A 27795-nucleotide genomic window follows, 5' to 3' on the forward strand; every position below is an offset into this window, starting at 1 on the left:
CCCCTAGAATGCCAGGGCAGTATAACTACCCCACAAGTGACCCCATTTTGGAAAGAAGACACCCCAAGGTATTCTGTGAGGTGCATGGCGAGTTCCTAGAATTTTTTATTTTTTGTCACAAGTTAGTGGAAAATGATGATTTTTTTTTTTTCCCATACAAAGTCTCATATTCCACTAACTTGTGACAAAAAATAAAAACTTCCATGAACTCACTATGCCCATCAGCGAATACCTTGGGGTCTCTTCTTTCCAAAATGGGGTCACTTGTGGGGTAGTTATACTGCCCTGGCATTCTAGGGGCCCAAATGTGTGGTAAGGAGTTTGAAATCAAATTCTGTAAAAAATGACCAGTGAAATCCGAAAGGTGCTCTTTGGAATGTGGGCCCCTTTGCCCACCTAGGCTGCAAAAAAGTGTCACACATCTGGTATCTCCGTACTCAGGAGAAGTTGAGGAATGTGTTTTGGGGTGTCTTTTTACATATACCCATGCTGGGTGAGATAAATATCTTGGTCAAATGCCAACTTTGTATAAAAAAATGGGAAAAGTTGTCTTTTGCCAAGATATTTCTCTCACCCAGCATGGGTATATGTAAAATGACACCCCAAAACACATTCCCCACCTTCTCCTGAGTACGGAGATACCAGATGTGTGACACTTTTTTGCAGCCTAGGTGGGCAAAGGGGCCCATATTCCAAAGAGCACCTTTCGGATTTCACAGGTCATTTTTTACAGAATTTGATTTCAAACTCCTTACTACACATTTGGGCCCCTAGAATGCCAGGGCAGTATAACTACCCCACAAGTGACCCCATTTTGGAAAGAAGACACCCCAAGGTATTCCGTGAGGGGCATGGCGAGTTCCTAGAATTTTTTATTTTTTGTCACAAGTTAGTGGAAAATGATGATTTTTTTATTTATTTTTTTTCATACAAAGTCTCATATTCCACTAACTTGTGACAAAAAATAAAAACTTCCATGAACTCACTATGCCCATCAGCAAATACCTTGGGGTCTCTTCTTTCCAAAATGGGGTCACTTGTGGGGTAGTTATACTGCCCTGGCATTCTAGGGGCCCAAATGTGTGGTAAGGAGTTTGAAATCAAATTCAGTAAAAAATGACCTGTGAAATCCGAAAGGTGCTCTTTAGTGTTGAGCGAACAGTTCGAGCATAGTTCGGGTCCGTACCGAATTTTGGGGTGTTCGTGACACGGACCCGAACCCGAACTTTTTCGTAAAAGTTCGGGTTCGGGTTCGTCGTTCGGCATGTATTTTGGCGCATTTTGAAAGGCTGCAAAGCAGCCAATCAACATGCATCATACTACTTGCCCTAAGATGCCATCGCAGCCATGCCTACTATTGGCAAGGCTGTGATTGGCCAAGTGCAGCATGTGACTCAGCCTCTTATAAGCTTGTGCGCACGTCGGGACGTGCTCACTCCCGATGTGAATAGAACAGGGTTAGACGCAGCTGATGCTAGGGCGAGAATAGGCAGGGATAATTGAATAACTGGAAGCAAATTTCTCTCCTCCACCTGTGATTCATCTGAACAACTGCAGCTGAGCTGCTTTTTTGATAGGGATTGGCTATTTTTAGAGTGGCCAGAGTGATTTTTCCATCCACATGTACCCGGGCTGACCGCCGGCCGCCATTTTGCGACTTGTAGTGCTGCAGCAGAAGCTGCCACAGTGTGCATTCGAAAGCTCCAAACAAGTCAGACATCTACACCTGGGATTCAGACCAATAGCGATTTAGCAGCACAGTCCAAGGCTATTTTTTTTAAAGGTTGTGCAGACCATTTTGTGGCACATGTTACTGGGCTGATAGGCGGCGGCCATCTTGGGACTAGTGCTGCAGCACAATCTCTCCCAACGTCCATTAATCACTTGTAATAGTGGTCTGTGCCATAGAAATCCTACATCAGGGACTTGGGTGTGCTTGTGTCACCCCTACTAATACCAGTCCACCTGTAATCCATACAGTGAAAAGCCATAAAGTATTCCAGTGAGGGAATTTTTATTTTATTTAAAAAAGGCCAAGTTAGTTTATCTGGCGTTCAATGTACTAGATACAGTTAGGCCTGCGTTTCATACATCTGGAATTAGCAAACTAATGTGCTGGGGTTGGGAAAACATATATGTACCCATACTAGAATCTGTCAAAGAAAGCGGTACTCACATATAACAGTCATTCCATCTGTAATCCATACAGTCAAAAGACTGAAAGTATTCCAGTGAGGGAATTTTTTTTATTTAAAAAAGGCCAAGTTAGTTTATCTGGCGTTCAATATACTAGATACAGTTAGGCCTGCGTTTCATACATCTGGAATTAGCAAACTAATTTGCTGGGGTTGGGAAAACATATATGTACCCATACTAGAATCTGTCAAAGAAAGCGGTACTCACATATAACAGTCATTCCATCTGTAATCCATACAGTCAAAAGACTGAAAGTATTCCAGTGAGGGAATTTTTTTTATTTAAAAAAGGCCAAGTTAGTTTATCTGGCGTTCAATATACTAGATACAGTTAGGCCTGCGTTTCATACATCTGGAATTAGCAAACTAATGTGCTGGGGTTGGGAAAACATATATGTACCCATACTAGAATCTGTCAAAGAAAGCGGTACTCACATATAACAGTCATTCCATCTGTAATCCATACAGTCAAAAGACTGAAAGTATTCCAGTGAGGGAATTTTTTTTATTTAAAAAAGGCCAAGTTAGTTTATCTGGCGTTCAATATACTAGATACAGTTAGGCCTGCGTTTCATACATCTGGAATTAGCAAACTAATTTGCTGGGGTTGGGAAAACATATATGTACCCATACTAGAATCTGTCAAAGAAAGCGGTACTCACATATAACAGTCATTCCATCTGTAATCCATACAGTCAAAAGACTGAAAGTATTCCAGTGAGGGAATTTTTTTTATTTAAAAAAGGCCAAGTTAGTTTATCTGGCGTTCAATATACTAGATACAGTTAGGCCTGCGTTTCATACATCTGGAATTAGCAAACTAATTTGCTGGGGTTGGGAAAACATATATGTACCCATACTAGAATCTGTCAAAGAAAGCGGTACTCACATATAACAGTCATTCCATCTGTAATCCATACAGTCAAAAGACTGAAAGTATTCCAGTGAGGGAATTTTTTTTATTTAAAAAAGGCCAAGTTAGTTTATCTGGCGTTCAATATACTAGATACAGTTAGGCCTGCGTTTCATACATCTGGAATTAGCAAACTAATGTGCTGGGGTTGGGAAAACATATATGTACCCATACTAGAATCTGTCAAAGAAAGCGGTACTCACATATAACAGTCATTCCATCTGTAATCCATACAGTCAAAAGACTGAAAGTATTCCAGTGAGGGAATTTTTTTTATTTAAAAAAGGCCAAGTTAGTTTATCTGGCGTTCAATATACTAGATACAGTTAGGCCTGCGTTTCATACATCTGGAATTAGCAAACTAATGTGCTGGGGTTGGGAAAACATATATGTACCCATACTAGAATCTGTCAAAGAAAGCGGTACTCACATATAACAGTCATTCCATCTGTAATCCATACAGTCAAAAGACTGAAAGTATTCCAGTGAGGGAATTTTTTTTATTTAAAAAAGGCCAAGTTAGTTTATCTGGCGTTCAATATACTAGATACAGTTAGGCCTGCGTTTCATACATCTGGAATTAGCAAACTAATTTGCTGGGGTTGGGAAAACATATATGTACCCATACTAGAATCTGTCAAAGAAAGCGGTACTCACATATAACAGTCATTCCATCTGTAATCCATACAGTCAAAAGACTGAAAGTATTCCAGTGAGGGAATTTTTTTTATTTAAAAAAGGCCAAGTTAGTTTATCTGGCGTTCAATATACTAGATACAGTTAGGCCTGCGTTTCATACATCTGGAATTAGCAAACTAATGTGCTGGGGTTGGGAAAACATATATGTACCCATACTAGAATCTGTCAAAGAAAGCGGTTCTCACATATAACAGTCATTCCATCTGTAATCCATACAGTCAAAAGACTGAAAGTATTCCAGTGAGGGAATTTTTTTTATTTAAAAAAGGCCAAGTTAGTTTATCTGGCGTTCAATATACTAGATACAGTTAGGCCTGCGTTTCATACATCTGGAATTAGCAAACTAATTTGCTGGGGTTGGGAAAACATATATGTACCCATACTAGAATCTGTCAAAGAAAGCGGTACTCACATATAACAGTCATTCCATCTGTAATCCATACAGTCAAAAGACTGAAAGTATTCCAGTGAGGGAATTTTTTTTATTTAAAAAAGGCCAAGTTAGTTTATCTGGCGTTCAATATACTAGATACAGTTAGGCCTGCGTTTCATACATCTGGAATTAGCAAACTAATTTGCTGGGGTTGGGAAAACATATATGTACCCATACTAGAATCTGTCAAAGAAAGCGGTACTCACATATAACAGTCATTCCATCTGTAATCCATACAGTCAAAAGACTGAAAGTATTCCAGTGAGGGAATTTTTTTTATTTAAAAAAGGCCAAGTTAGTTTATCTGGCGTTCAATATACTAGATACAGTTAGGCCTGCGTTTCATACATCTGGAATTAGCAAACTAATGTGCTGGGGTTGGGAAAACATATATGTACCCATACTAGAATCTGTCAAAGAAAGCGGTACTCACATATAACAGTCATTCCATCTGTAATCCATACAGTCAAAAGACTGAAAGTATTCCAGTGAGGGAATTTTTTTTATTTAAAAAAGGCCAAGTTAGTTTATCTGGCGTTCAATATACTAGATACAGTTAGGCCTGCGTTTCATACATCTGGAATTAGCAAACTAATTTGCTGGGGTTGGGAAAACATATATGTACCCATACTAGAATCTGTCAAAGAAAGCGGTACTCACATATAACAGTCATTCCATCTGTAATCCATACAGTCAAAAGACTGAAAGTATTCCAGTGAGGGAATTTTTTTTATTTAAAAAAGGCCAAGTTAGTTTATCTGGCGTTCAATATACTAGATACAGTTAGGCCTGCGTTTCATACATCTGGAATTAGCAAACTAATGTGCTGGGGTTGGGAAAACATATATGTACCCATACTAGAATCTGTCAAAGAAAGCGGTACTCACATATAACAGTCATTCCATCTGTAATCCATACAGTCAAAAGACTGAAAGTATTCCAGTGAGGGAATTTTTTTTATTTAAAAAAGGCCAAGTTAGTTTATCTGGCGTTCAATATACTAGATACAGTTAGGCCTGCGTTTCATACATCTGGAATTAGCAAACTAATGTGCTGGGGTTGGGAAAACATATATGTACCCATACTAGAATCTGTCAAAGAAAGCGGTACTCACATATAACAGTCATTCCATCTGTAATCCATACAGTCAAAAGACTGAAAGTATTCCAGTGAGGGAATTTTTTTTATTTAAAAAAGGCCAAGTTAGTTTATCTGGCGTTCAATATACTAGATACAGTTAGGCCTGCGTTTCATACATCTGGAATTAGCAAACTAATGTGCTGGGGTTGGGAAAACATATATGTACCCATACTAGAATCTGTCAAAGAAAGCGGTACTCACATATAACAGTCATTCCATCTGTAATCCATACAGTCAAAAGACTGAAAGTATTCCAGTGAGGGAATTTTTTTTATTTAAAAAAGGCCAAGTTAGTTTATCTGGCGTTCAATATACTAGATACAGTTAGGCCTGCGTTTCATACATCTGGAATTAGCAAACTAATTTGCTGGGGTTGGGAAAACATATATGTACCCATACTAGAATCTGTCAAAGAAAGCGGTACTCACATATAACAGTCATTCCATCTGTAATCCATACAGTCAAAAGACTGAAAGTATTCCAGTGAGGGAATTTTTTTTATTTAAAAAAGGCCAAGTTAGTTTATCTGGCGTTCAATATACTAGATACAGTTAGGCCTGCGTTTCATACATCTGGAATTAGCAAACTAATGTGCTGGGGTTGGGAAAACATATATGTACCCATACTAGAATCTGTCAAAGAAAGCGGTACTCACATATAACAGTCATTCCATCTGTAATCCATACAGTCAAAAGACTGAAAGTATTCCAGTGAGGGAATTTTTTTTATTTAAAAAAGGCCAAGTTAGTTTATCTGGCGTTCAATATACTAGATACAGTTAGGCCTGCGTTTCATACATCTGGAATTAGCAAACTAATTTGCTGGGGTTGGGAAAACATATATGTACCCATACTAGAATCTGTCAAAGAAAGCGGTACTCACATATAACAGTCATTCCATCTGTAATCCATACAGTCAAAAGACTGAAAGTATTCCAGTGAGGGAATTTTTTTTATTTAAAAAAGGCCAAGTTAGTTTATCTGGCGTTCAATATACTAGATACAGTTAGGCCTGCGTTTCATACATCTGGAATTAGCAAACTAATTTGCTGGGGTTGGGAAAACATATATGTACCCATACTAGAATCTGTCAAAGAAAGCGGTACTCACATATAACAGTCATTCCATCTGTAATCCATACAGTCAAAAGACTGAAAGTATTCCAGTGAGGGAATTTTTTTTATTTAAAAAAGGCCAAGTTAGTTTATCTGGCGTTCAATATACTAGATACAGTTAGGCCTGCGTTTCATACATCTGGAATTAGCAAACTAATGTGCTGGGGTTGGGAAAACATATATGTACCCATACTAGAATCTGTCAAAGAAAGCGGTACTCACATATAACAGTCATTCCATCTGTAATCCATACAGTCAAAAGACTGAAAGTATTCCAGTGAGGGAATTTTTTTTATTTAAAAAAGGCCAAGTTAGTTTATCTGGCGTTCAATATACTAGATACAGTTAGGCCTGCGTTTCATACATCTGGAATTAGCAAACTAATGTGCTGGGGTTGGGAGAACATATATGTACCCATACTAGAATCTGTCAAAGAAAGCGGTACTCACATATAACAGTCATTCCATCTGTAATCCATACAGTCAAAAGACTGAAAGTATTCCAGTGAGGGAATTTTTTTTATTTAAAAAAGGCCAAGTTAGTTTATCTGGCGTTCAATATACTAGATACAGTTAGGCCTGCGTTTCATACATCTGGAATTAGCAAACTAATGTGCTGGGGTTGGGAAAACATATATGTACCCATACTAGAATCTGTCAAAGAAAGCGGTACTCACATATAACAGTCATTCCATCTGTAATCCATACAGTCAAAAGACTGAAAGTATTCCAGTGAGGGAATTTTTTTTATTTAAAAAAGGCCAAGTTAGTTTATCTGGCGTTCAATATACTAGATACAGTTAGGCCTGCGTTTCATACATCTGGAATTAGCAAACTAATGTGCTGGGGTTGGGAAAACATATATGTACCCATACTAGAATCTGTCAAAGAAAGCGGTACTCACATATAACAGTCATTCCATCTGTAATCCATACAGTCAAAAGACTGAAAGTATTCCAGTGAGGGGATTTTGCTTATAAAAAATAATATATTTCATTGTGGTGCGAGTTGAATCGCAACAATGAAGAAAAATACTATTAAGGGACGAGGACGCTGTCGTGGTGGTGTCCGTGGAGCCTCTGTTGCTGGTAGAGGACGTGGCCGTTCGGCCCCAGGCGCACACAGTAGGGAACGAACTCCCTCAACTAGCCGGCAGAATGTACCGCAATATCTCGTGGGGCACAATGCCGCTCTTAGGATGGTAAGGCCTGAGCAGGTACAGGCATTAATCGATTGGGTGGCCGACAGTGCTTCCAGCACGTTCACCACATGGTCTTCCACCCAGTCTTCTGCGGAAAGCGCACAGGTGGCACCTGAAAACCAAGCCCATCAGTCTGTCACATCACCCCCAAGCATATCAGGGAAACGGTTTGAGCCACAAGTTATGCAGCAGTCTCTTCTTCTGTTTGAAGACTCTGCTTCCAGGGTTTCCCAGGGGCGTCCACCTAGCCCTTCCCCAGTGGAGGAAGACATACCATGCACTGACGCACAACCACTTATGTCTCCAGATGAAGAGGACATGGGAATACCACCACAGCAGAGTCACCGACTCTCTGATGATGACGAAACACAGGTGCCCACTGCCGCGTCTTTTTGCAGTGTGCAGACTGAACAGGAGGAGGTCAGGGAGGGAGACTTGGTGGAAGACGATGCAGAGGACGATGAGGTCTTAGACCCCACATGGACTGAAGGTCGTGGCGATGACTTTCACAGTTCAGAGGAAGAGGTAGTGGTGAGACCGAGACAACAGCGAAGCCAAAGAGGGAGCAGGGGGCCAAAGCAGACGAGCCGCCGCCCCCAGAGTTCGCCTGCTACTGGACATCGCCAACAGGGACCCAGCCCCACAAAGGCAGCTTCAAAGAGTTCCCTGGCATGGCACTTCTTTAAACAATGTCCTACCGACAAGACCCGAGTGACTTGCACGCTGTGCCATCAGAGCCTGAGGCGAGGCATTAACGTTCTGAACCTCAGCACAACCTGCATGACCAGGCATCTACATGCAAAGCATGAACTGCAGTGGGGTACACACCTTAAAAACCAGGCACTCGCTGAGGCTCCCCCTGCTCCCTCTACCGCTGCTGCCTCGGCTTCCGCCTCGAGAGGAATGTTGCCACCTGCCGAGCAGCAAACAGAGGATGTGCCACCGACACCACCACCACCGCCACCGTCAACTAGCGTCTCCACTATATCACACAGCAGCGTTCAGCTCTCAATATCTCAAACCTTAGAGAGGAAGCGCAAATTCCCCCCGAGTCACCCTCGAGCCCTTGGCCTGAACGCCAGCATTTCTAAACTGCTGGCCTTTGAAATGCTGTCATTCCGGCTGGTGGACACAGACAGCTTCAAAAAGCTGATGGCCATGGCTGTCCCGCAGTATGTGGTTCCCAGCCGCCACTACTTCTCCAAGACAGCCGTGCCTTCCCTGCACATGCAAGTGTCCGATAAAATCAAGTGTGCACTGCGCAACGGCATTTGTGGCAAGGTCCACCTAACCACAGATACGTGGACCAGTAAGCACGGCCAGGGACGCTATATCTCACTAACTGCACACTGGATGAATGTAGTGGCGGCTGGGCCCCCGGCGGACAGTTCCTTGGCGCCCGTCCTTCCGCCCCCTAGGATCGCAGGGCATCATTCTCTGCCTCCTGTAGCCTCCTCCTCCTACTCGGCTTCCTCCTCCACTGCTTCCACCAGCTCATCCGGTCAGCCACACACCTTCACCACCAACTTCAGCACAGCCCGGGGTAAACGTCAGCAGGCCATTCTGAAACTCATATGTTTGGGGGACAGGCCCCACACCGCACAGGAGTTGTGGCGGGGTATTGAACAACAGACCGACGAGTGGTTTCTGCCGGTGGGCCTCAAGCCAGGCCTGGTGGTATGCGATAATGGGCGAAATCTCGTGGCAGCTCTGGGACTAGCCGGTTTGACGCACATCCCTTGCCTGGCGCATGTGCGGAACTTGGTGGTGCAGAGGTTCATTCACCACTACCCCAACATGTCAGAGCTGCTGCATAAAGTGCGGGCCGTCTGTGCGCGCTTCCGCCGTTCACATCCTGCCTCTGCTCGCCTGTCTGCGCTACAGCGGAACTTCGGCCTTCCCGCTCACCGCCTCATATGCGACGTGCCCACCCGGTGCAACTCCACCTTGCACATGCTGGAGAGACTGTGCGAGCAGCAGCAGGCCATAGTGGAGTTTCAGCTGCAGCACGCTCGCGTCAGTCGTACTGCCGAACAGCACCACTTCACCACCAATGATTGGGCCTCCATGCGAGACCTGTGTGCCCTGCTGCGCTGTTTCGAGTACTCCACCAACATGGCCAGTGGCGATGACACTGTTATCAGCGTTACAATACCACTTCTATGTCTCCTTGAGAAAACACTTAGGGCAATGATGTTAGAGGAGGTGGCCCAGGTGGAGGAGGATGAGGGCTCGTTTCTAACACTTTCGGGCCAGTCTGTTCGAAGTGGCTCAGAGGGAGGTTTGTTTAAGCAGCAGAGGACAGGTTCACAAGTCGCCAGCCAAGGCACTGTACTGGAGGACGGTGGAGGGGGACGAGGATGACGCAAGTTCACAGCGGGGTGGCAGCCCAGGCCCATCACTGGTGCGTGGCTGGGGGGATACGGTGGACGATGACGATACGCCTCCCACAGAGGACAGCTTGTCCTTACCCATGGGTAGCCTGGCCCACATGAGCGAATATATGCTCCAATGCCTGCGCAACGACAGCAGAGTTGCCCACGTTTTAACGTGTGCAGACTACTGGGTGGCCACCCTGCTGGATCCCCGGTATAAAGACAATGTGCCCACTTTAATTCCTGAACTGGAGCGCGACCGTAAGATGCGCGAGTACAAGCGCACGCTGATAGAGGGGCTCTTGAGAGCATTCCCACATGTCACAGGGGAACAGGTGGAAGGTGAAGGCAGAGGAGTGGCAAGAGGTCGCCAACGCAGCTGTGTCACGGCCAGCTCATCTGAGGGCAGGGTTAGCATGGCAGAAATGTGGAAAAGTTTTGTCTCCACGCCACAGCTATCTGCACCGACACCTGATACGGAACGTGTTAGCAGGAGGCAGCATTTCACTAACATGGTTGAACAGTATGTCTGCACACCCCTCCACATCCTGACGGATGGTTCGGCCCCATTCAACTACTGGGTTTCGAAATTGTCCACGTGGCCAGAGTTAGCATGTTATGCCTTGGAGGTGCTTTCCTGCCCGGCGGCCAGCGTTTTATCTGAACGCGTATTCAGCATGGCAGGGGGCGTCATTACTGACAAGCGCAGCCGCCTGTCCACAGCCAACGTGGACAAGCTGACCTTCATAAAGATGAACCAGGCATGGATCCCACAGGACCTGTCCCTCCCTTGTGCAGAGTAGTCCTTATTAACTGCCTAAAACATGTCTTGTTGTGCTACGGGCCACTTCTTTATTTGATACAAATTTTATGAAACCCACAGTTGAATGAAACTCTTCTCTGTCTGGGCGCCGGGGCCTAACCAGATGAAAGTGGCCGGTTAAACTAACGGGTGACATGAAGCCATAACCTCTGCCATGCTACCTCTGTCTTCTGTCTGGGTGCTGAGGCCTAAGTCAAATAAAGCGGTCTTCTGCTGTGCTGGGGGATATGAAGCTAATCTCTGACCTCTCTCCTCTGTCTGGGTCCAAAGGCCTAAATCACTGAAAGAGGCCTTCTCCTGTGGTGTGTGATATGATGCCAGAATATGTGCTGTGGGGCCTCTCTCCTCTTCCTGGGTGCAGGGGTCAAATAAACTAAATTGTGGCCTACTCCTGTGGTGGTTGATATGATGCCTGATTCTCTGATGTGGAACCTCTCTCCTCTGTTTGGGTGAAGGGGTCAAAGTAACTAAATGGTGGCTTCTCCTGTGGTGGCTGATATGATGCCAGAATATGTGCTGTGGGGCCTCTCTCCTCTTCCTGGGTGCAGGGGTCAAAGTAACTCAATGGTGGCTTCTCCTGTGGTGGCTGATATGATGCCAGAATATGTGCTGTGGTGCCTCTCTCCTCTTCCTGGGTGCGGGGGTCAAAGTAACTCAATGGTGGCTTCTCCTGTGGTGGCTGATATGATGCCAGAATATGTGCTGTGGTGCCTCTCTCCTCTTCCTGGGTGCGGGGGTCAAAGTAACTCAATGGTGGCTTCTCCTGTGGTGTGTGATATGATGCCAGAATATGTGCTGTGGGGCCTCTCTCCTCTTCCTGGGTGCAGGGGTCAAATAAACTAAATTGTGGCCTACTCCTGTGGTGGTTGATATGATGCCTGATTCTCTGATGTGGAACCTCTCTCCTCTGTTTGGGTGAAGGGGTCAAAGTAACTAAATGGTGGCTTCTCCTGTGGTGGCTGATATGATGCCAGAATATGTGCTGTGGTGCCTCTCTCCTCTTCCTGGGTGCAGGGGTCAAAGTAACTAAATGGTGGCTTCTCCTGTGGTGGCTGATATGATGCCAGAATATGTGCTGTGGGGCCTCTCTCCTCTTCCTGGGTGCAGGGGTCAAAGTAACTCAATGGTGGCTTCTCCTGTGGTGGCTGATATGATGCCAGAATATGTGCTGTGGTGCCTCTCTCCTCTGTCTGGGTCCAAAGGCCTAAATCACTGAAAGAGGCCTTCTCCTGTGGTGTGTGATATGATGCCTGAATATGTGCTGTGGTGCCTCTCTCCTCTTCCTGGGTGCGGGGGTCAAAGTAACTCAATGGTGGCTTCTCCTGTGGTGGCTGATATGATGCCAGAATATGTGCTGTGGTGCCTCTCTCCTCTTCCTGGGTGCGGGGGTCAAAGTAACTCAATGGTGGCTTCTCCTGTGGTGGCTGATATGATGCCAGAATATGTGCTGTGGGGCCTCTCTCCTCTTCCTGGGTGCAGGGGTCAAAGTAACTCAATGGTGGCTTCTCCTGTGGTGGTTAGTATGATGCCAGAATATGTGCTGTGGGGCCTCTCTCCTCTTCCTGGGTGCAGGGGTCAAAGTAACTCAATGGTGGCTTCTCCTGTGGTGGCTGATATGATGCCAGAATATGTGCTGTGGTGCCTCTCTCCTCTTCCTGGGTGCGGGGGTCAAAGTAACTCAATGGTGGCTTCTCCTGTGGTGGCTGATATGATGCCAGAATATGTGCTGTGGTGCCTCTCTCCTCTTCCTGGGTGCGGGGGTCAAAGTAACTCAATGGTGGCTTCTCCTGTGGTGGCTGATATGATGCCAGAATATGTGCTGTGGTGCCTCTCTCCTCTTCCTGGGTGCAGGGGTCAAAGTAACTAAATGGTGGCTTCTCCTGTGGTGGTTGATATGATGCCTGATTCTCTGCTGTGAAACCTCTCTCCTCCATCTGGGTGTAGGGGTCAAAGTCTTTCAAAGTCGTCCTTCTCCTGTGCTGATTGATATAAAGCTGATGGTTGTGCCATCTGACATGGTTGCCAGGGTCTGATTCAATGGGGGCCTACTCCTGTGGTGGGTGATCTAAATGCCTGATTCTCTGCTGTGAAACCTCTCTCCTCCGTCTGGGTGTAGGGGTCAAAGTCTTTCAAAGTCGCCTTCTCCTGTGCTGATTGATATGAAGCTGATGGTTGTGCCATCTGACATGGTTGCCGGGGTCCCATTAAATTGGGGCCTACTCCTGTGGTGGTTGATATGATGCCTGATTCTCTGATGTGGAACCTCTCTCCTCTGTTTGGGTGAAGGGGTCAAAGTAACTAAATGGTGGCTTCTCCTGTGGTGGCTGATATGATGCCAGAATATGTGCTGTGGGGCCTCTCTCCTCTTCCTGGGTGCAGGGGTCAAAGTAACTCAATGGTGGCTTCTCCTGTGGTGGCTGATATGATGCCAGAATATGTGCTGTGGTGCCTCTCTCCTCTTCCTGGGTGCGGGGGTCAAAGTAACTCAATGGTGGCTTCTCCTGTGGTGGCTGATATGATGCCAGAATATGTGCTGTGGTGCCTCTCTCCTCTTCCTGGGTGCGGGGGTCAAAGTAACTCAATGGTGGCTTCTCCTGTGGTGGCTGATATGATGCCAGAATATGTGCTGTGGTGCCTCTCTCCTCTTCCTGGGTGCGGGGGTCAAAGTAACTCAATGGTGGCTTCTCCTGTGGTGGCTGATATGATGCCAGAATATGTGCTGTGGTGCCTCTCTCCTCTTCCTGGGTGCAGGGGTCAAAGTAACTAAATGGTGGCTTCTCCTGTGGTGGTTGATATGATGCCTGATTCTCTGCTGTGAAACCTCTCTCCTCCATCTGGGTGTAGGGGTCAAAGTCTTTCAAAGTCGCCTTCTCCTGTGCTGATTGATATAAAGCTGATGGTTGTGCCATCTGACATGGTTGCCAGGGTCTGATTCAATGGGGGCCTACTCCTGTGGTGGGTGATCTAAATGCCTGATTCTCTGCTGTGAAACCTCTCTCCTCCGTCTGGGTGTAGGGGTCAAAGTCTTTCAAAGTCGCCTTCTCCTGTGCTGATTGATATGAAGCTGATGGTTGTGCCATCTGACATGGTTGCCGGGGTCCCATTAAATTGGGGCCTACTCCTGTGGTGGGTGATCTAAATGCCTGATTCTCTGCTTTGAAACCTCTCTCCTCCGTCCGGGTGTAGGGGTCAAAGTCTGTCAAAGTCGCCTTCTCCTGTGCTGATTGATATAAAGCTTATGCTTGTGCCATCTGACATGGTTGCCGGGGTCTGATTCAATGGTGGCCTACTCCTGTGGTGGGTGATCTAAATGCCTGATTCTCTGCTGTGTAACCTCTCTCCTCCGTCTGGGTGTAGGGGTCAAAGTAACTAAATGGTGGCCTACTCCTGTGGTGGGTGATATGATGCCTGGTTCTCTGCTGTGGGACCTCTCTCCTTTGTCTGGGTGCTGTGGTCAAAATAATAGTAAGTGACCTTCTCCATTGGTGGGTGACTTGAAGCCTGATTCTGTGCTATGGGACCTCACTCCAATTAATATTGTTTAATTTTTATTTATTTTATGTTAACTCATCATTTCCCTATCTACATTTGTTTGCAGGGGATTTAACTACATTTTGCTGCCTTTTGCAGCCCTCTAGCCCTTTCCGGGTGTGTTTTACTGCCTTTTTAGTGCCCAAAAGTTCGGGTCCCCATTGACTTCTATGGGGTTCGGGTTCGGGATGAAGTTCGGGTCGAGTTCGGATCCCGAACCCGAACATTTTTCGAAAGTTCGGCCGAACTCGTCGAACCCGAACATCCAGGTGTTCGCTCAACTCTAGTGCTCTTTGGAATGTGGGCCCCTTTGCCCACCTAGGCTGCAAAAAAGTGTCACACATCTGGTATCTCCGTACTCAGGAGAAGGTGGGGAATGTGTTTTGTGGTGTCATTTTACATATACCCATGCTGGGTGAGAGAAATATCTTGGCAAAAGACAACTTTTCCCATTTATTTATACAAAGTTGGCATTTGACCAAGATATTTATCTCACCCAGCATGGGTATATGTAAAAAGACACCCCAAAACACATTCCTCAACTTCTCCTGAGTACGGAGATACCAGATGTGTGACACTTTTTTGCAGCCTAGGTGGGCAAAGGGGCCCACATTCCTTTTAGGAGGGCATTTTTAGACATTTGGATACCAGATTTCTTCTCACGCTTTGGGCCCCCTAAAATGCCAGGGCAGTATAAATACCCCACATGTGACCCCATTTTGGAAAGAAGACACCCCAAGGTATTCAATGAGGGGCATGGCGAGTTTATTGAAAAAAAAAAATTTTGGCACAATTTAGCGGAAATTGATTTTTTTGATTTTGTTCTCACAAAGTCTCCCTTTCCGCTAACTTGGGACAAAAATTTCAATCTTTCATGGACTCAATATGCCCCTCAACGAATACCTTGGGGTGTCTTCTTTCCAAAATGGTGTTATTTGTGGGGTGTTTGTACTGCCCTGGCATTTGAGGGTCTCCGCAATCATTACATGTATGCCCAGCATTAGGAGTTTCTGCTATTCTCCTTATATTGAGCATACGGGTAATGAGATTTTTTTTTTCCGTTCAGCCTCTGGGCTGAAAGAAAAAAATGAACGGCACAGATTTCTTCATTCGCATCGATCAATGTGGATGAAAAAATCTCTGCCAAAAAAAGAAAAAGGAGGGGAAAGGCGTCTGCCAGGACATAGGAGCTCCGCCCAACATCCATACCCACTTCAGCTCGTATGCCCTGGCAAACCAGATTTCTCCATTCACATCAATCGATGTGGATGAATAAATCATTGCCGGGATTTTTTTTTTATATATACAAAGTGTTTGCCAAAGTATATGAACACCGCCACCTCCTCAGCTCATATGCCTCGGCAAACGTATCTTTTACCGCAGAGGAGAAATCTCGTCTTGCAGCGCCGCAAACACCGACTTGCGTGTAATCTGACAGCAGCGCAATGCTTCTGTCCGAATGCACATCAGTGCTGCAGCTAGTCGATCGGTTGGTCCACCTGAAAGGTAAAAAAAACAAAACAAAAAAGAAAAAACCAGGCCGCAAAGCAATAACTTTATTAACTGTTGAACAGAACATAGAAACTTTTTTTAAACTTTTTTAACTGAACGTTTAACTTTTTTACTTACCGGTATTTTTTTTTTTGTTTAGTTTTTTTTACCTTTATAGAACAAACCTCTCCTTTCCCATGGGACAATGTGCAAAGCGCAAATCGCCCAAAGATGTGGCGAAGTACGTTATGCACTTTATCCCAGGTGAAAGGAGAGGTTTGCAGCAGCTGTGAGTGAATGGGCCCTAATAGCCCTGTGTGCCTGTCCTGGTGAGATGTGATCCCTATGCTAGGTGTACCTGTGTGTGGTACTTCCGGAAACACTCTCCATAGCATAGGGCAGGGTGGTCAGCACAGTCAGGACAGAAATAGCGGGTGTCACGCCTTATTCCACTCCTGCTACAGACACGACATCTTTTTCGGGGTGACGGTTGGGTTGAGGTACTAGGAACGACACTGGGGAAATGTCGCTCGTGTAGACGGCTAACTACACTGGTGGATGGGGCCACGGAACCTCCTGGGTAAAGGAGGTTCTCGATGATCTCTTCCTGGAATTTGAGGAAGGATCCTGTTCTCCCAGCCTTACTGTAGAGAACAAAACTATTGTACAGCGCCAATTGAATCAAATATACAGACACCTTCTTATACCAGCGTCTGGTTCTGCGGGAAACTAAATACGGAGACAACATCTGGTCATTGAAGTCCACCCCTCCCATGAGCGCATTATAGTCGTGGACACAGAGGGGCTTTTCAATGACACGGGTTGCTCGCTCAATTTGGATTGTCGTGTCTGCGTGAATGGAGGAGAGCATGTAAACGTCACGCTTGTCTCTCCATTTCACCGCGAGCAGTTCTTCGTTACACAAGGCAGCCCTCTGCCCCCTTGCAAGACGGGTGGTTACAAGCCGTTGGGGGAAGCCCACGCGACTAGTTCGCGCGGTGCCACAGGCGCAAATCCGTTCTAGTAACAAATGCCTAAAGAGGGCCACACTTGTGTAGAAATTGTCCACATAAAGATGGTACCCCTTGCCGAATAAGGGTGACACCAAGTCCCAGACTGTCTTCCCACTGCTCCCCAGGTAGTCAGGGCAACCGACCGGCTCCAGGGTCTGATCTTTTCCCTCATAGATCCGAAATTTGTGGGTATAGCCTGTGGCCCTTTCATAGAGCTTATACAATTTGACCCCATACTGGGCACGCTTGCTTGGGATGTATTGTTTGAAGCCAAGGCACCCGGTAAAATGTATTAGGGACTCGTCTACGCAGATGTTTTGCTCAGGGGTATACAAATCTGCAAATTTCAGGTTGAAATGGTCTATGAGGGGCCGAATTTTGTGGAGCCGGTCAAAAGCAGGGTGGCCTCTGGGACGGGAGGTGGTGTTGTCGCTAAAATGCAGAAAACGGAGGATGGTCTCAAATCGTGTCCTGGACATAGCAGCAGAGAACATGGGCATGTGATGAATTGGGTGCGTTGACCAATATGACCGCAATTCATGCTTTTTTGTCAGGCCCATGTTGAGGAGAAGGCCCAAAAAAATTTTAAGTTCGGAAACTTGGACTGGTTTCCACTGGAAAGGCTGGGCATAATAGCTTCCCCGGTTTGCGGTTATAAATTGTGTGGCATACTGGTTGGTCTCTGCCACGACTAAGTCCAAGAGCTCCGCAGTCAAGAACAGCTCAAAAAATCCCAGGGCCGAACCGATTTGAGCCGTCTCAACCCGAACTCCAGACTGGGCGGTGAAAGGGGGAACTACTGGTGCGGCTGAAGTTGGTGACTGCCAATCAGGATTTGCCAGCACCTCAGGGACTCTAGGGGCTCTACGGGCCTGTCTGTGCGGTGGCTGCGACGGGGTAACTAGTGCACGTGCCACCGTACCAGCTTCAACTGCCCTTCTGGTGCTCGCTACTTCACCAGGTTGTACGGCAGTGCTGGTACTAGGTCCAGGAAGGGCTGCGCTGCTGGTGTATGCCTCACCACGTGATCCGGCAGCGACAGCCCCACTCTGCTGCTCTTGAAGCGGATCCTGCGTAACCTGTGGTCTAGCGACATGGGGCCGGGTACGCCTGGTGCTGCCAGGGACCTCCACCTCCTCGTCCGAACTTTGGGTCAGAGAGCCACTGCTTTCCACAGGTTCATATTCTGACCCGCTAGATTCGTCAGATGAGGGTTCCCACTCCTCATCCGACTGGGTCAGAATCCTGTAGGCCTCTTCAGAAGAATACCCCCTGTTTGACATTTTGGACTACTAAATTTAGGGGTATTCCCTTAGACTACCCAAGAAAAAAAGCAAACCTGTCTTACAAAGGGGAGGCTAGCGAAGTACCGGAGGCTGCTGCGGTTGATAAAAAATATCAAAACTGATTTTTTTATCGCCGCAGTGCGTGTAAAATGAATGTGCAGTGATCAAAAAATATATATTTTTTGTCACTGCGGTGGGGCGGGCGTGGGTGAACGCACGTGTGGGCGACCGATCAGGCCTGATCGGGCAAACACTGCGTTTTGGGTGGAGGGCGAGCTAAGGTGACACTAATACTATTATAGATCTGACCGTCATCAGTTTTGATCACTTACAGATACTATAAAAGTACAAATGCTGATTAGCGATACGCTAAACAGCGAATAAAAGTGACTGCGGTGCGGTGGGGTGGGCGCTAACTGACGCTAACTACCTAACCAAGGGGCCTAAACTATCCCTAAAACCTAACAGCCAATACCAGTGAAAAAAAAAAAGTGACAGTTTACACTGATCACTTTTTTTCCTTTCACTAGTGATTGACAGGGGCGATCAAAGGGGTGATCAAAGGGTTAATTGGGGTGCAGGTGGGTGATCTGGGGCTAAGGTGTAGTGTTGGTGTACTCACAGTTCAGTCTGCTCCTGTGCTGGATCCAACCGACGAAAAGGACCAGCACAGGAGCAGACAAGCCATATAACAGATCATATTTACTAATATGATCTGTTATATGACTTTGGATTGGATTTTTTGAAAATCGCCAGCCTGCCAGCCAATGATCGTTGCTGGCAGGCTGGTGACGAAATACTTCTTTTAATTTTGCCGGCCCGCGATGCGCATGCGCGGGCCGGCTTTGAGCGAAATCTCGCGTCTCGCGAGATGACGCGTATATGCGTGACTCTGCGCAGCGCTGCCACCTCCGGAACGCAATCCTGCGCTAGGCGGTCCGGAGGTGGTTAAAATGCGTTTAACGCGCGGGTCGCGGGAAAGGCAGCCTAACATAAAGTCAGCCATGTGTGCCAGAGTACCAACAGGCGAGACTTCGCTGTCGTCATCAGGAGGATCACTCCCAATCTCCTCATCCTCTTCCTCCTCTTCTGCCCACCCGCGCAGAACAGATGGACTTAAACTTCCATGGGAACTACCCTCTGTAGCTTAGGCAACAGTCTCCTGCTCTTCCTCTTCAGCCTCCAATTCACGCTGAGAAGACGAACTGAGGGAGGTCTGGCTATCATCAACCTGTGTAATGTCTTCCCCCATTTCCACCTCTTCCACATGCACAGTGTCGTCCTTAATTGTGAGCAGCGAGCATTTGAGAAGACACAGAAGTGGGATGGTGATGCTGATAATAGTTTTATTGCCACTCACCATTTGTGTTGATTCCTCAAAGTTGCGTAAAACAACAGAGGTCAGACATCCATGCCTACTCCTCGCTTGTGAATAGTGGAAGCTGACTGGAAAGGCGAAGACCATGTTGCAGCTGGTATTCTACAACTGCCCTCTGCTGCTCACAAAGCCTGGCCAACATGTGGAACAAGCGCTGCTGCAGCATTGACAGACCGGCTGAAGCTGTCGATGACTTGCGAAAATGTGCACACACGAGGCGCACATTCACCAGTAGCTCAAGCAAATTGGGGTATGTTTTTAGAAACCGCTGAACCACAAGATTGAATACGTTGGGAAGGCATGGGATGTGTCTAAGTTTGCCCAGCTCCAAAGCCGCCACCAAGTTACGGCCATTATCAGACACAACCATGCCTGGTTCTAGGTTGAGTGGCGAGAGCCACAGCTCACTCTGGTCTCTTATCCCCTGCCACAGGTCTGCGGCGGTGTGCTGTTTGTCAACTAGGCCGATCAGCTTCAACACGACCTGTTGTCTCTTCCCCACTGCAGTGCTACACTACTTCCAACTACCGACTGATGACTGACTGGTCCTGCACGTGGATAATTCAGAGGTGGAAGTGGAGGAGGAGGAGAAGTGGGGGTTGGAGCCACTAACGTAGGTGGTGGCGGAAACCCTGATGGAATTGGGGCCTGGAATCCTTGGCGTCGGTAGCACCTGTGCCATCCCAGGGTACGACTCGCTCCCGGCCTCCACAATGTTCACCCAGTGTGCCATAAGGGAAAAGTACCGTCCCTGGCCGAAAGCACTTGTCCATGGTTAAGTGGACCTTCCCAGTAACTGCGTTGGTTAGGTCACGTGTGATATTAAGGGACACATGTTGGTGTAATGTTGGCATGGCACACCTTGAAAAATAGTCTTAGACAGGGGATTGTCCAGAACGTAACACAGGGGAAGATGAGGCAGTGGTGTAACCCACAGACACAGATTGTGGACCCAGGCATTCGGCCCACCTATTAGGGTGCTTTGATGACATGTGGCAGATCATGCTGGTGGTGGTGAGGTTGCTAGTGTTCACGCCACAGCTCATTTTAGTATGGCACAGGTTGCAAACTACTATTCTTTTGTCGTCTGCACTTTCCTCAAAAAAGCGCCATACTGCCAAAAACCTACCCCTTGGCAAGAGATATTTACGCAAGGGGGTGCTCTGTTGAAAACTGTTGCAGGCTTGTTCGGTGGTGCCCGACTCCCTTTTGCCACCCCACTGCCTCTTTCAGCCTGTTGCAATGCTGCAGATCCCTCACCCTTTGTACTGCTTTCCTCGCTTGGCTTGTTGCTACCTTCCCAGGTTGGGTCAGTGACCTAGTCGTCCAGCACTTCCTCTTCCACTTCCTCACTCTGATCATACTCCTGATTTGTTGATCTAACCACAACCTCAGTGATTGACAACTGTGTCATCCTCTTCCTCAACCTCTTGAGACAGTAATTGCGCTTGAGTCATTGGCAACTGTGTCTCATGATCATCCACCTCGTTAAACATTAATTGCCGTTCTTCAGCATCATTTTCTTGTGACTCTGGATGCTCTGTATGCTCAAGAGGTTGGGAATCGGGGAACATGGTCTCAGGTTCCTCTTCAAGCGTGCTTGGCGAGAGGGCCAAATCAATTAATGGCGATGAAAAGAGGTCCTCGGAATATCCGAGTGTGGGATCACTTCATCTCCATGGTGGGAGGAAGGAGGTTCAGGCTGAGGATTCTGTTGACCAGACTCTTGGCTACTGAGATGCGACAAGGGGGGAGACAGGGTGGTGCTTAACCGACTGGAAGATTTCTACAGAACCCTCGATACGAATATATTCGCAACAAATCTTGATAAAAACTGCTTTTTCCGAGTTGCATAGAGCTTTTGTATGGGCGTAGAACACTGTGCCTTGCAGTAACACGCATATGGAGTGTGCTGGGGTAGTGAAATAATACTGTGAGTCAGTATGACATGCAGATGACAGGCATGGCTATTAGAACTGCACACTTCAATTATTTGGGCAGTCACGGGGCCAAAACTGACCAAATAACTCAAGTATTAACTCAGCCTTCCAGGTCCTTGTTAACGTCAAGAAGAAGTGCACTCCTTTTACACCCTCGTCAGCAGATTCCACATAGATTTCTACAGAACCTGTTCTATTAAACGTTTATAAACCTGAGTAAATTCTTGACTGGTAGTTGTATATAAGAACACTGTCACAGGGGCCAACTACCTAAAATATAACTTTTAATCAAAAATAGCTAAAAAAAATATACAGGGAGTGCAGAATTATTAGGCAAGTTGTATTTTTAAGGATTAATTTTATTATTGAACAACAACCATGTTCTCAATGAACCCAAAAAACTCATTAATATCAAAGCTGAATATTTTTGGAAGTAGTTTTTAGTTTGTTTTTAGTTTTAGCTATTTTAGGGGGATATCACTGTGCATAATTATTATGCAACTTAACAAAAAACAAATATACCCATTTTAATTATTAATTTTTACCAGTGAAACCAATATAACATCTCAACATTCACAAATATACATTTCTGACATTCAAAAACAAAACAAAAACAAATCAGTGACCAATATAGCCACCTTTCTTTGCAAGGACACTCAAAAGCCTGCCATCCATGGATTCTGTCAGTGTTTTGATCTGTTCACCATCAACATTGCGTGCAGCAGCAACCACAGCAGCAACAAGGAGGCCATGTCATTAGATTTTCTTCTTTTATACCCTTTCTTGCCAGCCACGCTGTGGAGTACTTGGACACGTGTGATGGAGCATTGTCCTGCATGAAAATCATGTTTTTCTTGAAGGATGCAAACTTCTTCCTGTACCACTGCTTGAAGAAGGTGTCTTCCAGAAACTGGCAGTAGGACTGGGAGTTGAGCTTGACTCCATCCTCAACCCGAAAAGGCCCCACAAGCTCATCTTTGATGATACCAGCCCAAACCAGTACTCCACCTCCACCTTTCTGGCGTCTGAGTCTGGCGTCTGAGTCGGACTGGACCTCTCTGCCCTTTACCAATCCAGCCACGGGCCCATCCATCTGGCCCATCAAGACTCACTCTCATTTCATCAGTCCATAAAACCTTAGAAAAATCAGTCTTGAGATATTTCTTGGCCCAGTCTTGACGTTTCAGCTTGTGTGTCTTGTTCAGTGGAGGTCGTCTTTCAGCCTTTCTTACCTTGGCCATGTCTCTGAGTATTGCACACCTTGTGCTTTTGGGCACTCCAGTGATGTTGCAGCTCTGAAATATGGCCAAACTGGTGGCAAGTGGCATCTTGGCAGCTGCACGCTTGACTTTTCTCAGTTCATGGGCAGTTATTTTGCGCCTTGGTTTTTCCACACGCTTCTTGCGACCCTGTTGACTATTTTGAATGAAACGCTTGATTGTTCGATGATCACGCTTCAGAAGCTTTGCAATTTTAAGAGTGCTGCATCCCTCTGCAAGATATCTCACTATTTTTGACTTTTCTGAGCCTGTCAAGTCCTTCTTTTGACCCATTTTGCCAAAGGAAAGGAAGTTGCCTAATAATTATGCACACCTAATATAGGGTGTTGATGTCATTAGACCACACCCCTTCTCATTACAGAGATGCACATCACCTAATATGCTTAATTGGTAGTAGGCTTCCGAGCCTATACAGCTTGGAGTAAGACAACATGCATAAAGAGGATGATGTGGTCAAAATACTCATTTGCCTAATAATTCTGCACTCCCTGTACACAAATATGTCCCTCACGTGGGGACTAATAAACATACAGAAAACACACACAGACAGAAAAAGCCAATGAAAGGACCAGGTCGGGAGGGCTAGGTGTGATGGTATGGCAGGGCCAGAAACACATGGGTCACTAGGTATATCCCTGTGATATCCCTGTGCTTATCTCAGCCCAGAGATGCACCCTGATGGTGGGAACACTCCGTCCCCGTGCCTAACCTACCTGTTCTTAAATTGCCCTTACCTCGAAACGACCCATATGGATGTCTGGGTCCTGAAATTGCTACTATACAAAAAATAGCGTCCTATATGAGGATCCAGGGGGATGCCTGGGTCAATCAAGGGCAGAGTCACAATTTACATAGATAGTATTAAATCAGTGCTCTAAGTCTCAGTCTCGACGCGTTTCCCCTCAGATGTGGTTCATCAGGAGACCAATAAAAATTTGACGCGTTTCCCCTCAGAGATGTGGTTCATCAGGAGACCAATAAAAATTTCATCAATAGACAAATAGTGACCTACCAGACTGCGACCGGAAGTCTGGGGTGGAACGCACGGCCATTTTTAGTATCTCGGTGTGCGTTCCACCTACGATCACTCGTACCCTAACACATTTATCAGAGGTATTTCCTTTTTTCTCTTGATAGGAGGAATGCGATCATAGAGGCATATATCTGCACATTTAGTAGAGTTAAGCTGGACCTAGTCCTAGGACCTTACACTGGAGTATTAGTTAATGGGTCACATGCTTAGAAGGGGGCATGATGATTGGTGTAAGCTGGAGGGGGCCTGCTCTATCTATGGTATAAATAGTCACAAGGTTGGTTTACAACTTGGAGCCTTATCTTTTTTGCCCCCTGGAGCACCCCATGCTCACACATGTGCCTCAGTATCTTTCTATCACTGTTTCCTGGAGACTTCCTGCTGAGGATCTACAGGAACGGATAAGTACATTCTCATTATCAGTATTTTCCACATAGCTATGATAGCTTTATTGCCTTAATCCCAGCAGTGTAGTGCTGCATGGTGGTGCTCCAGTTACCTTGGTTTTTTCATTTCATTTTTGTGGACTGTGATCGCGGACTTATCTCTATCACCGTGATGCAGTCGCTGCATTGATAAACCAGTGGTATGCGGTCGCTGAATTCTGGCAGCGACTTGTTCGTCTATACACTATTTGTCTATTGATGAAATTTTTATTGGTCTCCTGATGAACCACATCTCTGAGGGGAAACGCGTCAAATTTTTATTGGTCTCCTGATGAACCACATCTCTGAGGGGAAACGCGTCGAGACTGAGACTTAGAGCACTGATTTAATACTATCTATGTAAATTGTGACTCTGCCCTTGATTGACCCAGGCATCCCCCTGGATCCTCATATAGGACGCTATTTTTTGTATAGTAGCAATTTTAGGACCCAGACATCCATATGGGTCGTTTTGAGGTAAGGGCAATTTAAGGACAGGTAGGTTAGGCACGGGGACGGAGTGTTCCCACCATCAGGGTGCATCTCTGGGCTGAGATAAGCACAGGGATATCACAGGGATATACCTAGTGACCCATGTGTTTCTGGCCCTGCCATACCATCACACCTAGCCCTCCTGACCTGGTCCTTTCATTGGCTTTTTCTGTCTATTAAACGCTTATACAGGTAGAGCCCCCCGACAGTGGAGAGCAGTAAGTTTGTGTTGAACACACTGATTATTTTGCCCTTCCTCTGATCCGTCAGAACAATAACCCACAAAAAATTTATCCTGTCTGGGGAGCATACGCCTTCACCCGTTCAGCATCCATGAGTATTGGAAATGCCAAAAAAATACAGGAGTGGATCTAAAACAGAGATGACACGTGAAGATAATATTTGTATGTATTCTGTGTTTTGCACCCACTCCTGCTTTTGGCTACCAAATCATAAGACAATTCTGATGTGACCATACAGGCCTTACAGCTGCTACACAGACAAAATCCGTTGTGCATCTCATTTTTCCTTCCTTCTGACCGATCAGAAGAAAGGTCAAATAAATGGTGATTTCAAAAAGTCCAAACAAGTACAATAGCGACCCCGTCATGAAGTGGGGAGGGTAGTAACAGCATGAGAAGTCCACATAGTGGCCCTATGATATAGTGGTGAGGTGGAAGCAGCATGAGGAGACCACCAAGTAGCACAATGACAAGGTATGGAGGTTGAGGCAGGATCAGGACGCCACAGAGTGGCACAATGACAAAGTGTGGAGGTTACAGCAGCAGTATGATTAGGCCACAGAGTGGTGACGTAGTGTGGATATGGCAGCATCAGGAGGCCACAGAGTGGCAAGGTGACATAGTGTGGAGATTGCAGCAACAACAGCAGCCTGATGCCACAGAGTGACATGGTGACATAGTGTGGACATGGCTGCATCCGGAGGCCACAGAGTTACAAGGTGACATAGTGTGGAGATGGCAGCAACAGCATCATGATACCACAGATTGGCAAGGTGACATAGTTTGGAGATGGCAGCAACAGCAGCAGCATGATACCACAGAGTGGCAAGGTGACATAGTGTGGACATGGCAGCATCAGGAAGCCACAAAGTGGCAAGGTGACATAGTTTGGAAATGGCAGCAACAGCAGCAGCATGATACCACAGAGTGGCAAGGTGACATAGTTTGGAGATGGCAGCAACAGCAGCAGCATGATACCACAGAGTGGCAAGGTGACATAGTGTGGACATGGCAGCATCAGGAGGCCACAAAGTGTCACAGTGACATAGTGTGGAGATGGCAGCATCAGGAGGCCACAGAGTTGCATGGTGACATAGTGTTGACAAGGCAGCAACAGCAGCAGCATGATACCACAGAGTGGCACGGTGACATAGTGTGGAGATGGATGATCAAATCTGATGCATCAGGCGTTGGTGGGTGGAAATCCTGGCTGATCCACTGCTAATTTATCTTGACAAAAGTAAGTTTCTAAACATTTTGGGTGGACAGGCAAGTTCTTGGGGTAACTATGACCCCTGCTGCACTAAACACTTACTCTGATGCCACACTACTGGTTGGGCAGGACAGCTTTTGCAGGGAAAACTCGGCCAGTATGACGGCTGGCAGGGTGCTGTCAAAGTATGCCACCACCTGCTGGTTCAGGTCCTGCTCCAAGTCTATCTGCTGCTGCTGGTGAGTAGTTTCTTTACTAAGCAGGTGAGGAAAGCTGCTCATCAGCGACTCTAGACTCAGGCTGCTGGTGCTGCTGTCACTTGCGACAAAGTCGAAGATCCAGCCAACCAATCAAGAACCACTGGGTTGCTGGTCAAGAAACGACCGCTAGCTGACATGTGGAACTGAGGCCTCGGGAAGAAACCCCTGCTGCCACGCCCCCTTACTCTGCTGCGACCTGTGCCTGCGCCAGAATCATTTAGGCCTCTGACACTCCCCTGTGCAGGGCCTGGCACTTCTCTGTCTGACATACTTTTAGTTGAACTATGTAAATAAATTAAAAGCAAATTTAAAAAAAAACGCTAAATATATATATATATATATATTTTTTTTTTTTTTTACTGAGATAGGCAACTGAAGGATTTGAAGTTGGCAACAAAACGATTTCAGCATAAATAACAGCAAAAGTGAACTGCGTATTTATTTCTCGTATTGGACTAAAATGGGCCACTATAACGATTTCTAAGTAAATAACCTAAAAAGTGAACTGCAAATATTTTTCTCATTTTTTTTCTAGAAATATGACAATAAACACTTCTAGCGCAAATATCACCAAATGTGAACTACGTCTATTTTTCTCGTATTATAGTGAAATATGACAAGAAACGCTTTCAGCACAAATAACACCAAATGTGAACTGCGTATATATTTCTCGTATTGTAGTGAAATATGACAATAAACACTTTTAGGGCAAATAACAGCAAATATGAACTTAGTCTATTTTTCTCTGTTTATCTAGAAATATGGCAATAAACGCTTTTAGCGCAAATAACACCAAATGTGAAATTTGCGTCTATTTTTCTCGTATTGTAGTGAAATAGGCCACTAAATGATATCAGCGCAGTTAACAGCAAAAGTGACCTGCATATATATTTATCTTTTTCGACAGATAAAAGACACTAAAGGCTTTTCAACATAGCACTTGCTCCCCAATAACTAATTGCTGGAATGACAGAGCTGTATTATGAGACTATGTGGATCCCCAAGTAATGTTTTCCTGCCCTTGTAAATCGCTTTTTTTCACAATGAGGATTTTCCTATGACTCTCCCTAGCATCTGCACACGTCTCTCCCTGCCTGTGAAATGATTCCTCTGACTATCCTTTCCCTGCACTACTAAATCACTTCTTTCCTTTTTTTTTTTTACAATTCGTTTTTTTTTTCTCTCCCTAGCGCCTGCATACACGTCTGTCCCTGAACAAAGTACGATAGTAAATGGCAGACTCTAAGATGGCCGCCATATTTATAGGGCTGTGACATCACCGGGCTGGCTGGCTGCTGATTGGCTGCATGCATGGCATT

Source organism: Bufo bufo, chromosome 3, assembly GCF_905171765.1.
Source record: "Bufo bufo chromosome 3, aBufBuf1.1, whole genome shotgun sequence".
In the NCBI taxonomy this organism is placed as follows: Eukaryota; Metazoa; Chordata; class Amphibia; order Anura; family Bufonidae; genus Bufo; species Bufo bufo.